Source organism: Ranitomeya variabilis, chromosome 4, assembly GCF_051348905.1.
Source record: "Ranitomeya variabilis isolate aRanVar5 chromosome 4, aRanVar5.hap1, whole genome shotgun sequence".
In the NCBI taxonomy this organism is placed as follows: Eukaryota; Metazoa; Chordata; class Amphibia; order Anura; family Dendrobatidae; genus Ranitomeya; species Ranitomeya variabilis.
This window is the reverse complement of record NC_135235.1, coordinates 73,842,238-73,854,936: the sequence shown is the minus strand read 5'-3', so window position 1 is coordinate 73,854,936 and position 12,699 is coordinate 73,842,238. Positions and strand designations below refer to the sequence as shown.

Here is a 12,699-nt window from a genome sequence, read left to right as displayed (position 1 = left end):
CCTGCGACACCTGGGTATGACTCGAGTATAAGCCAAGAGGGGCAATTTCAGCCTAAAAAATGGGCTGAAATTCTCAGCTTATACTCGAGTATATATGGTAATTGCCATCAGCCATCTCATTGCCATTTCTAGGCCAAATAAATAATTTTTGGAACCCCTGTATGTTTTTTAGTAGTCTGGGAAATAAATAATTGACATCAGCCGCCTCATTGCCATTTCTAGGCCAAATAAATAATGTTTCAGGACTGCTGTGTGTTTTATAGTAGTGTTGCAAAGAATAATTGGCATCAGTCATTTCTAGGCCAAAGAAATAATTTTTGGGGACAGGTGTGTGTTTCTTAATAGTCGGGGAAATAAATAATTGGCATCAGCCATCTAGTTGCCATTTCGCAAGCACAGGCCTCCTCTTCAGCATCCTGCTCGTCTTTTTTAGAACAGGGGATGAGAACGGGTTATTTTCTCAGACCAAAAAACAGCTAGATAGAGGACAGATTATTAATCTCTCGTCTTATATTCTGTCCAGGGATGAATATCAAGTTTTGCAGAGGGGGTTGAATTTTGTACCCACGGGGGGTTTCAATTGTTTCAGTTGGATAAAAGATCTGAACCTCTTTGGCAGAAAATTAAAATGGAAAAAGTTCTTCATGCACAACAGTAGGGAGAACTGTCTGCAATTGGGGCTACAAGAGGATGAGATGGAGAGCTTTGAAGCCCTAGTGGGTCTGCTGGGTGAAAATGAAGCACACATGAATACCAATAGGGGCCCGTTTACCAATCTTAGGAATAAGAGCACCAAGATGCCACCCCAGGGTGACACTAAAAATATCGACATCTTCCTTCAATTGGTAGAGAGAGATCTCAAAAAGATCAGATATATGGATGCTGGTACAGATCACAATCTCAGTGAAAAAGAAAGGGTAGCCCTGGATACACTCAGAAAGAATGACCAACTAGTGATAAAGGCATCCGACAAGGGTGGAAATCTGGTCATAATGGACCACAAGATCTACTGCAGTATGTGCAATAACATACTACAAGATAAAAGCACGTATGAAACCCTTGATGTGGATCCCTCTGAGGGGTATAAAATTCAACTTAGAGAAATTCTCGAGGTAGCTCTATCAAAGGGACTGATATCCAAATCTGAATATGGGTTCATGCTTCCTACCTTCCCTCTGCAGGCCACATTTTACACACTACCTAAGGTACACAAGGGCCTGCACCCTTTGAAGGGGAGACCCATAGTGTCAGGGGTCGACTCACTCACACAGAATTGTGGCCTGTATCTGGATGAAATTTTGAGGCCTTTCGTGTTGTCTATCCCTTCATACCTTAGGGACACCACTGACCTACTACAGAAAATTGAGGGCATACAATTGGATAAGGATTCCTTTTTGGCATCGATTGATGTTGAGGCCCTATATAGCAGTATACCACATGAGGCGGGCCTAAGGGGCATACATCATTACCTCAAACAAAGATCGATAGCTTGTGGGGAACATAATTCCTTTGTTCTGGGTCTGCTAGACTTTGTACTCACCCATAACTCGTTCAAGTTTAATGGGAAACACTACCACCAGCTCAGGGGCACTGCGATGGGGTGCCCATGTGCCCCATCGTATGCAAATTTGTTCCTGGGCTGGTGGGAAGAAACAACGGTGTTTGGGATAGATACCAACTGGTGGAATGAGTTCATAGCCATGTGGCTCAGATTCATCGACGACGTTTTTGTCATATGGGTGGGCACTGAGGCCCAGTTCAATAGGTTTATTGCGGAACTTAATGTAAATAATATCAGTCTAAAATTTACTTCAGAGATTCAGTCGAGGGAACTGGCCTTTTTAGATGTCATGATTAGCAAAACCCCTGATGGGGGTTTGTCAACGAGTATCTATCGCAAACCAACAAGTACAAATGGTTTACTTAATTGGCACAGTCACCATCCGGCCCCCCTCAAAAAAGGCATTCCTAAGGGCCAGTTCCTTAGACTGAGGAGAAACTGCTCTGACACAAAAATGTTCCATAGCCAGGCGATTGACATGCTCAACAGGTTCAGTGAGAAAAATTACCCCCCCCCCCACATATTGAAATCAGCATATAACAACGCTATAAACTCAGACAGACAACAACTGCTGCATAAAAACGAGCCAAGAATTGAGGAAAATAAAATCAGGATCATAGGTACCTTTGACTCTCAACATAACAAGGTCAGAGAGGTTATCAATAAACACTGGGACATACTCAAGATGGACCCAGAACTAACTGATCTGTTGGGAACTCATCCTGATATTACCTTCAGGAGAGGCAGATCCCTGAGGGACTCATTGGTGCATAGCCACTATATGCGACCAAAGGCGAGTTCCACTTGGCTACAGAGAAAGACATGTGGCTTTTTCAGGTGTGGTGGATGCCAACTTTGTAAATATATGAGACCGAATAAATCCTTCACTAGCTCCTCAACCGGGAAAAAGTTTTTCCAGCGGGACTTCTCAAATTGCAAAACAACAGGGGTGGTTTATTTGGCCTCTTGCCCTTGTCCAAAAGACTACATAGGCAAAACGGTTAGAGAGTTCCGCAGAAGAGTGGGGGATCATATAGGCGATATAAGGCACAATAGAGACACTCCTCTAGCTAGGCACATGAGAGTACACCATCCAGTCAATCCATTCGATGTAAACTTCTCTGTGATCGAAGTAGTTAAACCGAACCCCAGAGGGGGGAATTTTGATAGAACTGTGCTCCAAAGGGAGTGTGAGTGGATTTTTAGACTGGACTCAGTGACCCCGAGAGGCATCAACGAGCAACAGTCTTATTCCTGCTTTCTATGAATCCCCATACTTTAACTGCCTAACATACATAGCTCCTTTATGGAGAAATAACCCTGTACCCTCCCTTTTGATACCCCCATATGGTACTATTCCATCGTTTAGGTTATGATATGGTCTCCTAAGTGAACTAGAATTGACTTAATATGATTAATAAGATTTGGGTCAAGGACTAAATGAACTGGATTGCTTCCATGCCCCGTTTTTTTGACACCCCCTGTGTTCCGGGGGCTATAGGCATAGATTTGTGTGACCTTCATCTGTAATACATCATTTATTCCTTAATTTTGTTGTATATGCCGGCCGGTAATACAGTAATATATAGATATCCGCGGGCCTTATTATATTATATTATATCATTTTATCGGCCAGGTACACGCGTATGAATGCTTGAAGCTCTACGTTGATCATCTCCATGGTTACTGTTTAAATGCAGGGCGCGGGATTAGTGTGCGCTGAGTAGTTTAGATTCTTACGCAGGCGCAAATCATGCACCGCTATGTGAGATAGCAGTCGACATACCATTGCGGCTCACCTGGTGCGTTCCACTGAGCGCATGCGGGGGAATTGATTCAGGATACCTACATCATCTTACAACTTCCGGGCTGTTAACCGGATGTATTCACACACGGGTGCGGCTCACCTCGTGCGCTCCACTGAGCGCATGCGCTATGACTCAGTACAGGGTACCTGCATTACTTTACAACTTCCGGGTTTGTTAACCGGATGTACTTGTACGCGGAAGTGTGCCGGCGACCGAATCAATAAATTAAGGTAACGCACATCAGAATTCAGTTATCTTTTCAGCATCGAGATACATGACACGAATATCGGGCCTCCTGATGAGCCAGAGGGGCGAAACGCGTCGAGGCGAACTATGCTAAGTGGCAGATGGCGCGGCACCTAGAGAGTGATAAGTACAAGCCGCACGGACATTGTTTCATGAAGTCATATTCAGCTGCTAATCGGGCCATAGCAATACATTGCACTGTGACACTTTAAAATCAATGTCACAGCATCTTTAATAACTTGCCCTTTAGGGACAGCTTATGATATTCAATCTGTCCGCTTGTTCAGAGCTGTTGTTTTACAGTGGTAGTGTGGTAACTGTGGCACCGAATGTTGTAGTGGGCAGTGGGCCCAACGGAGGATTGATTTCCATGGTCTTTATTACTGCTATAGACCGCCTTCATTTAACTAGGTGCTGCTGATATTTGCAAATATTTTTTACAACTTCTGTATGCACTATGACACTTTAAATGATTCAATATCAGGTACAACAAGTCGCTCTTGGAGGGACAGTGCGTGATATCTAAAGACATTCACTCTCATGGTACAGCATGGTGTTCATGTGCCTATCGTCACAGCATCTCGTATTGCTCATTGTGGCAGGATGAATGGGTAATGTGCCCTGTGCAGGATTTATCCTAATACCCTGCAGTCTGTGACATATCAATAGGCGCTGTGTGTAGTTTCCCAGGTGAATATCGCTTCTTCTGGGCAAGCATCTCACAATTTGCCATCATAAGCCCACTACATGTACTCAAACTTTTTAATTCACGTTGTTGGGGTGTAGCATTCCCTATCGTTAGGTTTATCTCTGTATAGCCGATTAGGGGCACCTTTAGACATTTGCAATGTGTGGGTAGGGGAACCCTCTTATACTGGTAGGGTCTATCAGGATCCTAGGGTAAGACTACGAGGAGTGGGGGCGCCACAACGTTCCCCCTAGGGCGCCAACCCCCACTGATAGGTAGCTAACAGTGCAGCATATCTTGATAGGGCTTATACTTACCCCCAACATTAGTTTTTTCACTGTGTGTTTTGGTTTTTTTTTTGGTGCAGCCACAGGTTGGTGGCATTTTAAATATTTATTAATAAATATATTGGGTTTTATATGATTTTTGCAGAAGGTATCCCAATTTTCTATTTTGATTTTGATATCCATTTCTAGGCCAAATAAATAATTTTTCAGGATTACTATGTGTTTTCTAGAAGTGTTGCAAATAAATAAATCTACTCTTCTGCGATCTTTTTGCAAATAGTGTTTAGAAAAACCACTTAAAAAAATGATAAAAAGTATCAAATAGGGGACATGGATGTGGCCGTGGTGGTGCTAGTGCAGCTGCGGATGGTGTTGCAGCTGATGAAGGGAGAGGACGTGGTCATTCTGTACCTGCTACATGCTCAAATACAATACCTTACTCTGGAGCATGCAGGCGACAGGATAATATGTGTTGTAGCGCCGGCGTCACTGCATGCTTCTCATCTCCCCGGCAGGGTCTGCAAATGGTTAAAGATCTCTGAGCGCTGGGCTTACGACACCCATGCTCCCGCCCTCTTAAAGTGACAGCTTGTGCCATCCTAAACTGTCCCTATCCAATGGCTGGGAGACACTAATTATTTAAGGCACCTCCACCTGTTGTGAGGTGCCTGAGCAACGTGTATACTCTGCTTGTCACATGCTTGTTAGTTCTCAGGTCCCCTGTTGTAGTTTATATTCCAGTACCTGCTTGTACCTGTCTGAGCCTACCAGTGCCTACCTGTATACTATCTGTGCTTGCCATACCTGCCTGCACCTGCCTTGCCCACCTGTATGCCACCCATGCTAGCCATACCTGCCTGCACCTGCCAGCGTCCACCTGTATACCAGCTGTGCCAGCTTGCACCTGCCATGCTAACCTTTATATAAGTTGTACCAGCCTGCACCCACCAGTGCCTGCCTTACCAGCTGTTCCAACCTGCATCTGCCGGTGCCTGCCTGTATACCAGTTGTACCAGCCTGCACCTGTCAGTGCCTTCTTGCACCTGCCAGTGCCTGCCTGTATACCAGCTGTCTTCACCAGAACTTTCCATTCCTGTATTCCTGCCATGCCTGTCTGAACCAGCTAAATCTTTCCTCTGGGCCGTTCCAACTTCCTGCCCTTTTGGGGATCAGCAATCGTACATCTGAGGTCCATCATGGAGTAGCGCCTGATTTCCATTTGGAGCCAAATTTAACAGCACCATCACTGTGTCAGTGGGATTGATGTGCATCTAAACATATTTTTATACAACCATGTCTGTGATAGTACTGTGCCAAAATCCACTGTGTGTATTCTTTAACCCACAATTTTGGGATTATTGTGCCAAAAGCCGCTGTGTTTATTCTTTAGCTCATATCTGTGAGAGTACTTTGCCAAAAGCTGCTGTGTATGTTCGTTAACCCATATCTATGGGAGTACTGTACCAAAAGCCTCCGTGTGTAGTCAGCAACCATGCCTGTGGGGGTATTGTACCATATTGTCTGAGTGTGAAATTTTTAATCAGCTTCTCTGGGGAAATTGTGAAAATATGCTCTGTGGGTGAAGCTGGTTATCAGCTTCTGTGGGGGAAATGTGGAAACATGCTCTGTGGGTGAAATTTATTATCAGCTTCTGTTGGGGAAATGTGGAAACATGCTCTGTGGGTAACATTTGTTATGAGCTTTTGTGTGGGAAATGTGAAAATATACTCCTGTGGGTGAAATTTTTAACTGGACTGCTGGTAGCATGCCTCGCGGCGGACCGCCAGCTTGATCCAAGATCATACTACCAGCTTTTCATTAACAGCATTTGTAATGTAAGCTACTGAAGTTGACATTTTGGAGCATGTGCCCCATGCTCTGTTGGTGAAATTTGTAAGCTGCTTCTGTAGGGGTACTGTGTCTCATGCTCTGCGGGTGAAATTCTTAACTGGGCTGGTGGTAGCAAGCCTCAGTCTCTGTGAGGGCATGGTTAAAACGTTAATGTTATTTATTTACTTCCTATTTTAACATGATTGCTATGGTGAACCCCTTTAAGTCATTCTCCTATCCACATTTTTTGAAGGACTATTGCCCTGCTCTTACTCCAATTTTTCTTCCTTTTGCAGCCCCCTAACCCTTACTCTGTCCACTTTAAAACCATTTTGCAGAACTGAAGTTCCGGTCTCCATTGACTTCTAGAGGATTTGGTGTCTGGGGTCAAGTTACATAGTTATTAAGGTTGAAGGAAGACTGTAAGGCCATGTGCACACGTTCAGGATTTTTAGCGTTTTTTTCGCGTTTTTTCGCTATAAAAACGTGATAAAAACGCGAAAAAAACGCTAACATATGCCTCCTATTATTTACAAGGTATTCCGCATTTTTTGTGCAAATGTTGCGATTTTTTCCGCGAAAAAATCGCATAGCGGAAAAAAAAGCAACATGTTCATTAAAAATGCGGAATTGCGGGGATTCCGCACACCTAGGGGTCCATTGATCTGCTTACTTCCCGCACGGGGCTGTGCACACCATGCGGGAAGTAAGCAGATTATGTGCGGTTGGTACCCAGGGTGGAGGAGAGGAAACTCTCCTCCACGCACTGGGCACCATATAAGTGGTCAAAAAATAAGAAATAAAATAAAAAACAGTCCTATACTCACCCTCGATGTCCAGCGCAGTGTTCCCGCCTCTGTGCTGCACGCTGGCTGGTTCCTGTAGCTGGTGTGCGGAGAAGGACCTTGCCGAATGACGTCACTGTCCTGTGATTGGTCGAGACCGCTCACGTGACCGTGACGTCATGGAAGGCCCTGCGCGCACACATCAGCTATAGGAATGGACGCCGGTGAGGAGATCTGATGTCTGCGGGTGAGTATAAGCATTTTTTTTATTTTTTTTATTATTTTTAAACGTTCTATCTTTTACTATAGATGCTGCAAAAGCAGCATCTATAGTAACAAGTTGGTCACACTTGTCAAACGCTATGTTTGACAAGTGTGACCAACTTGTCAGTCAGTTTTCCAAGCGATGCTACAGATCGCTTGGAAAACTTTAGCATTCTGCAAGCTAATTACGCTTGCAGAATGTTAAAAAAACGCAAAAAAAACGGAAAAAAAACGCAAAAAAAAAAAAGCGGATTTCTTGCAGAAAATTTCCGGTTTTCTTCAGGAAATTTCTGCAAGAAATCCTGAACGTGTGCACATACCCTAAGTCCATCTAGTTCAACCCATAGCCTAACCTAACATGCCCTAACATGTTGATCCAGGGGAAGGCAAAAAAAACCCATGTGGCAAAGAGTAACTCCACCATGGGGAAAAAAATTCCTTCCCGACTCCACATACGGCAATCAGACTAGTTCCCTGGATCAACGCCTTATCAAGGAATCTAGTATATATACCCTGTAACATTATACTTTTCCAGAAAGGTATCCAGTCCCCTCTTAAATTTAATTAATGAATCACTCATTACAACATCATACGGCAGAGAGTTCCATAGTCTCACTGCTCTTACAGTAAAGAGTCCGCGTCTGTTATTATGCTTAAACCTTCTTTCCTCCAGACGTAGAGGATGCCCCCTTGTCCCTGTCTCAGGTCTATGATTAAAAAGATCATCAGAAAGGTCTTTGTACTGTCCCCTCATATATTTATACATTAACATAAGATCACCCCTTAGTCTTCGTTTTTCCAAACTAAATAGCCCCAAGTGTAATAACCTATCTTGGTATTGCAGACCCCCCAGTCCTCTAATAACCTTGGTCGCTCTTCTCTGCACCCGCTCCAGTTCAGCTATGTCTTTCTTATACACCGGAGACCAGAACTGTGCACAGTATTCTAAGTGTGGTCGAACTAGTGACTTGTATAGAGGTAAAATGATGTTCTCCTCATGAGCATCTATGCCTCTTTTAATACATCCCATTATTTTATTTGCCTTTGTAGCAGCTGCCTGACACTGGCCACTGAATATGAGTTTGTCATCCACCCATACACCCAGGTCTTTTTCATTGACGGTTTTGCCCAGAGTTTTAGAATTAAGCACATAGTTATACATCTTATTACTTCTACCCAAGTGCATGACCTTACCTTTATCCCCATTAAAGCTCATTTGCCATTTATCAGCCCAAGCTTCTAGTTTACATAAATCATCCTGTAATATAAAATTGTCCTCCCCTGTATTGATTACCCTGCAGAGTTTAGTGTCATCTGCAAATATTGAAATTCTACTCTGAATGCCCCCTACAAGGTCATTAATAAATATGTTAAAAAGAAGAGGGCCCAATACTGACCCCTGTGGTACCCCACTGCTAACCGTGACCCAGTCCGAGTGTGCTCCATTAATAACCACCCTTTGTTTCCTATCCCTGAGCCAGCTCTCAACCCACTTACACATATTTTCCCCTATCCCCATTACTCTCATTTTATGTAACAACCTTTTGTGTGGCACCGTATCAAAAGCTTTGGAAAAGTCCATATATACTACGTCCACTGGGTTCCCTTGGTCCAGTCCGGAACTTACCTCTTCATAGAAGCTGATCAAATTAGTCTGACATGAACGGTCCCTAGTAAACCCGTGCTGATACTGGGTCATGAGGTTATTCCTCTTCAGATACTCCAGCATAGCATCCCTTAGAATGCCCTCCAGGATTTTACCCACAGTAGAGGTTAAACTTACTGGCCTATAATTACCGAGTTCAGTTTTTGCCCCTTTTTTGAATATTGGCACCACATTTGCTATACGCCAGTCCTGTGGTACAGACCCTGTTATTATGGAGTCTTTAAAGATTAAAAATAATGGTCTATCAATGACTGTACTTAGTTCCTGCAGTACTCGGGGGTGTATCCCATCCGGGCCCGGAGATTTGTCAATTTTAGTTATTTTTAGACGCCGCTGTACTTCCTGCTGGGTTAAGCAGGTGACATTTAATGGGGAATTTTTATCACTAGTCATATTGTCTGCCATGGGATTTTCTTTTGTAAATACTGATGAAAAAAAGTCATTTAGCATATTGGCTTTTTCCTCATCCTCATCCACCATTTCCCCAGACTATTTTTAAGAGGGCCAACACTGTCATTTTTTAGTTTCTTACTATTTATATAGTTAAAGAATATTTTGGGATTATTTTTACTCTCTCTGGCAATGAGTCTCTCTGTCTCAATCTTTGCTGCCTTGATTTGCTTTTTACAGAATTTATTTAATTTTCTGTATTTATCTAATGCCTCCTCACTACCTACTTCCTTTAATTCTCTAAATGCTTTCTTTTTGTCCCTTATTGCGCCCCTTACAGCTCTATTTAGCCATATTGGTTTCCTCCTATTTCTAGTATGTTTATTCCCATACGGTATATACTGTGCACAGGTCCTATCCAGGATGCTAATAAATGTCTCCCATTTTCTTTGTGTATTTTTGTGTCTCAGGATATCGTCCCAGTTAATTGCACCAAGATCCTCTCTCATCCGTTGGAAATTTGCCCTCCTGAAGTTTAGTGTCCTTGTCACCCCCTACTACCCATCTTATTAAAGGTTACATGAAAACTTATTATTTTGTGATCACTATTCCCCAAGTGACCCCCAACCCTTATATTTGATATGCGGTCTGGCCTGTTGGTTAATATTAGGTCTAGCAGTGCCCCCCTTCTTGTTGGGTCCTGAACCAGTTGTGAAAGGTAATTGTCTCTCATAGTTGTCAAAAACCGATTACCTTTGCTGGAACTGCAGGTTTCTGTTCCCCAATCTATTTCAGGGTAGTTGAAGTCCCCCATAATAATGACTTCTCCTTGAGTCGCAGCTTCATCTATTTGCTTTACGAGGATATTCTCCATTGCTTCCATTAGTTTTGGAGATTTATAACAAACCCCTATCAGTAATTTATTATTTTTTCCCCCTCCCCTTATCTCCACCCACAGAGACTCTACATTTTCATTAGATTCACCTATATTATATTATGTGTCGGACTCGAGCGCCAGGTAGGCAGCACACCGTCCGACGATCCCTGTCTTTGTGACAGATTGCCCTATCTGTTCCCCTAATAATTGAGTCCCCCACTACCAGCACCTGTCTGGCCTGCCCTGCTCTCCTTTTTCCCTCCTTACTGGAGCAGTCACTCCTCCGGCTTTCAGAGGACATGCCTGGCTGCAGCAGTGCTACCCCTGCACTGGCACCCCCCTCATCTGCCAACTTAGCAAACTTATTGGGGTGTGCCAGATCAGGACTAGCCTCCCTGGCACTCTTCCCTCTACCCCGCTTTCTATCTGTCACCCAGCTAACTGCCACACTGTCCTGCAGCTCCATCCTACCATCCCCCTCCTCATCTATCCCATTGAGCGTCTGCTCTGTGAGCAGAAGACTCCTCTCCATATTGTCTATGGATCTCAGTGTTGCCAGCTGCACATTTAGATCCAGTATCTGGGCTTCCAAATGCACAACGTGCTCACATCTCGCACAGCAGTATGCACCCTCGACCGGCTGGTCAAGGACTGCATACATGTGGCAAGATGTACACTGGATGGCATTAACAATTGTGGAGCACATTTCCTAATGGGGATTGCACCACACAGAAACGTTAATTAAAAATAAATACAAAGTATTAATTAAACCAAAAAAAAAAAAAAAAAAAAACAGAAGCAATTCCTCCCTTGGAAACTCCCTGATTCCAAAGTCACTGAATCACAAGTCACACACTTACCGCCGTTCACACTTACGCTCAGGTCACACTCAGCTCGCTCACACTTCCAAAAAGCAAAAGTTCGAGTCTCGAAGTCATGCAGAAACTGGCGAACCCAAATATCCACAGGTTCGCTCATCAGTATTGAAAGATCTTCCAAAAAATATACTGGACTTAGGGTAATTCATTGCTGGGACCTCTAACAATTAGATGTAATCTATGGCAGCAAGTGTTCATATCCCCACACCAAAGGTAAAGATAGATATTAATAATTTCTATAATTTTCCCATTTATATCATTATGCATTATGCAATCTTAAATAAGAGTGAAACTCTTTGAAGCTATTTTCCATTCTCTCTAATGGATGGAGGTTTTGGACACGATTTTGAATTTTGTCCAGGCTTTTTTCGATTTCACTACTGTAACTTTATTTTGTAATGTGTTTCAATCTGTATTTTTTTTAAGTTGAGGTAAAATTATGTCAAATCTTTAAATATTATTTGGGTACAGAACTTATTTAGTTTTATTTAAGAAGTGTTCAACAAGAACCAATAGAAAACATGGAGAATTCTGCATCACATATTAAATGTGTATGAATAGAAATATTATAATTGAGGATTTCCTCTTACCTGTAAATATTTGCGTACCTTAATCCTTCTTTCAGGTACTGTTCACAGCAGAAATAATCATTGCTTCGGTGTGGAAGGTGTATGTATGATGTGCATCCTCTTCCACTTATGTGAGGCCCCATGTAAGCCATTGCCCTGTAATAATGGGCATGTGGGAAGGCTTAGATTGTGCAGTTCAGATAAAGACTTGACCCATTAATGAACTATTTTGTTATTTCACTGAAGGTCCTTATGTTGGGTTATCATCACGTTCAGTAGATTGAAACATAGCACTTAGTTAAAACTAATCTAAATATTGTAATTGATTTCCTTTACTTTAGGATTTATTGCGCGTTGTACACGGCTCTTCATGTAGTCAACAGCCCTGGTGACCTTAAATTAGTTGTTGTTGAATGAAAATGTCCAATCTGTTATAATTATAAATGTTAATATTAACCGGGGACACATTAAGTGTAGCTATGTGGAACTGCTGGAGATTAGAAAAAAAAGGAGGAAGGAGAATGAAAGAATGAAATATCCAGAGGTCCCAGGAAAACAAAGTGTTAACCTGCCCTACACAAAATTTAGTTTTTTTAAAAAGTCATGTAATGTTTGAGTAGTTTAGTACTTGTGAGATAAACAGTAAGGTGCCCATCTAAAACTTTATGCAGCTGTATACAAAGTATTAACCCCTTCGCCCCGAAGGCTGCTTTTACCTTCCTGATCAGGCCAATTTTTAAAATTCTGACCACTGTTTCACTTAATGAGGTCATTACTCTGGAACGCTTCAAAGGATCCCACTGATTCTGAGATTGTTTTCTCGTGACATATTGTACTTTATGATAGTGGT

The 12,699-nt window shown here is 42.7% G+C and overlaps 1 protein-coding gene across 4 annotated transcripts in view; it reads right to left on the bottom strand.

The window, feature by feature from the left end:
• TMEM52B (transmembrane protein 52B) overlaps positions 1-12,699 on the bottom strand; it is an 89,008-nt gene that overhangs the window by 22,827 nt on the left and 53,482 nt on the right. Inside the window, exon 3 of one of the 4 annotated variants that reach the window (XM_077258748.1) lies at positions 11,871-12,005. The exons of the other annotated variants lie outside the window; for them this stretch is intronic. The gene's annotated coding sequence lies outside the window, so the exon portion shown is untranslated. The remainder of the gene's footprint in view (positions 1-11,870; positions 12,006-12,699) is intronic. 4 annotated transcript variants of the gene reach the window in all.